The 2,706-nt window shown below is 40.1% G+C and overlaps 1 long non-coding RNA gene across 1 annotated transcript in view; it reads right to left on the reverse strand.

Annotated features, from left to right (window-relative positions):
- Nucleotides 1-2,706, reverse strand: part of LOC106870895 (uncharacterized) — a 60,371-nt gene that overhangs the window by 32,163 nt on the left and 25,502 nt on the right. The window contains exon 2 of the long non-coding RNA XR_001409601.2: nt 195-286. This is a non-coding gene — a long non-coding RNA (uncharacterized LOC106870895). The remainder of the gene's footprint in view (nt 1-194; nt 287-2,706) is intronic.

Below are 2,706 nucleotides of genomic sequence, written 5' to 3' on the forward strand. Positions count from 1 at the left end.
AAGTAAATTGTCTGAGTAAATTGTAAGTCAATTTCAACAAAACGGAAAAAATAACGTTAGTTCAATTAATTTAAGATTAATTAGCTACTTCTGAAATAAGAAATATAATATAGGTAATATTTTTTTTTTCAGAACACTCCAAAAATATAATAATGCAAACGGATGTTTTGGATAAAAAAAAGATTCAAACTTACCGCCAGGTTGTTCCGACATTTCAGATGGCTAACTCAGGAATTATGGGATTGGTCATTTCGGGTCAGAAAGTGGAACGAGGCTGGCAACAATTCTACATTAACAAAGAAAGAGAGAGAGAGAGAGAGAGAGAGGAGGGTGTCAGGTGGTCTTCTCAAAGCAGACGACCGAGTCACTGAGAAAGGGGGAAGGGGAGGCAGAATATATTAGAAAACACCTGACGGAGTTTCTTTGAGACAAAAAGTAACTATTTTATGAAATTTTCCGATGATATCGATACAAAACCACAGAACATGCAGCGTGTACCTTGCATGCCTGAGAGTGTACGCCCCTGATATATACATATATACACACACACATATGTATATACTTATCTCTCTCTCTCTCTCTAGAGAGAGAGAGAGAGAGAGAGAGAAATAGAAAGAGAGAGAGAGAGGGGGAGATAAAGAGAGAGAGATGAAGAGAGAGATTAGGTACCATTTCTCGTTTGTGAAACACTAAAACCGACTATTTGCGGGGGGGGGGTCGAGCGTGTGTGTGCGTGCGCTTGTATCCGAGCGTGTGTGCGCGCGTGCGCGTGCGAGTCGTGTGTGCACATTTGCCATTTTCCTTATATTTTTTTTTATATATCATTTTTAAACAAGTTGGACCACCGACGTCGAAGATTGTAACTTTCTTTTTACAATTCATGTATCGCGTATATAATACACACACGCGCGCACACAATGTATTTATATGTGTGTATGCGTAAATATATGTAAATATGTATGCAGTATGCATATACATACATGCAAATATGTACAATATGTATGTACGTGAGAGTGTGTGTGTGTGTGTATTGCTGTTGAGGTTGTTAAGTATTAAATACAACAAAGCAACAAACATTTTTCCTGCTGAAAAGGAAGCCAAGAGTTGGTAGAAACACTTTTATTGTGGAAAGCTGGCTGCGACTTCAACTCCCGCCTCGTCAGGTTTTGGTCTCCAGAGGTGAGAACTGAAGTCACTGTGAAACCCTATAGAATACGAGTAATAATAAAGGGTTTATTTTCTTTTTTTCTGCTTTCTGTGTTCACCACTAAGGTTCATTAAAATCATTGCGAACGGTGCAGGACGATATAATGTGGGAAACTGCGTAAAATCGTATGAAAAGCAAAATGACGAAAACAAAGAAACAAAATGATCAAACAAGGAATAATTCCCCAAAAGGAGGATACCATCCATCGTGGGCCTATGGCAGGATAATCGGGGAAACACCATAAAACCACCGAAGCAAAGTGCCCTCTCCCAGTTATCCTCTTCCAATCTACACGTTGCTAGGCACTCATCCATTTTTCGGCTTCATTTCCCTTCCCCATCGCCACTGTCCTGGCCCAAGAAGAAGGGGTTTCTCTTCTGCCCTTTCAATCTTTTCCAGCACACTGCCTCGATGGATCAAGCAACCAGACCTAACAGGTCCTTCGGGCCAAAGGAAGGTTTCGGGGCGATCTTTACAATGGAATCAGTCGATAGTCGGATCTGCTCCATGCGTGGCAGTAGAATGTTCAATATAACTCCACAAGACAGCAATACTCGGGCAGTGGACGAGTGCCTTGAGAACGGTTTCGCCACTCTACAGAACACCACCGTGTATAGGTGTGTATGTAAAATACTCGGTTAGTTAGAGGACAACAGAATGGAGAGAGAGAGAGAGAGAGAGAGAGAGAGTAATGTTTGATCGAAAAATTGGGTTGTTTTAGTTCAACGTAACCGACGACGCGTGTGTATGTACATGTGACTGGCTTTGAGGAGAAAGTATGGGTACTTGCATGTGTGAATATATATATATATATATATATATATATATAGAGAGAGAGAGAGAGAGAGAGAGATGCGTGTATATACATATATATATATATATATATATACACACACACACATATATGTATATGGAAACGTATATGTGTGTGTGCGTGTGTGTATTGTTTCGCTTAGAATGTTCCCTTAAACACTATAAGTCCTCGCAGAAGATTCCGAAGCGAAAGAATCGGTTGCATTGTTTGTGTGTTTCTGTGCTGGTTTGTGTATGTGTGTTGTTATAGTTGTTGTTTATTAGCGTAAATGAAGGTAGCAGACGATAATAATTAACAATCAATAAATGAATAATTGATTGGTAGCAAGTGAAGCAGAATTGCTTGAGAATGTTGTATTGTGTTGTGTTTGATGATCGTCATAGCTGCGGTGCCATGGCAAGAATGGTCACGTGACGGTGCGGTGGTGGCGGAGGGTTCTGAGAATGGCAAATCTGGGAATTGGTGGAGTCGTTTAGAGCGTTGGATAAAATGTCTTAAATGTTTTTATTCCTGCTGTCTGCATCCGGAGTTCAAATCCCTCTGAGCTTAATCTCGTCTATAATTCTTTCTTTTCGTATTTCTTTTAGTCTGTGCCAAGCGGCTGCACTCTGCGTGCTTTAGCTTCGTTAGTATGGTAACAGTCCGGATACTTATAAGACCTCATATATATATATATATATATATA

This window comes from Octopus bimaculoides, chromosome 24 (assembly GCF_001194135.2).
Source record: "Octopus bimaculoides isolate UCB-OBI-ISO-001 chromosome 24, ASM119413v2, whole genome shotgun sequence".
Lineage (NCBI taxonomy): Eukaryota > Metazoa > Mollusca > Cephalopoda > Octopoda > Octopodidae > Octopus > Octopus bimaculoides.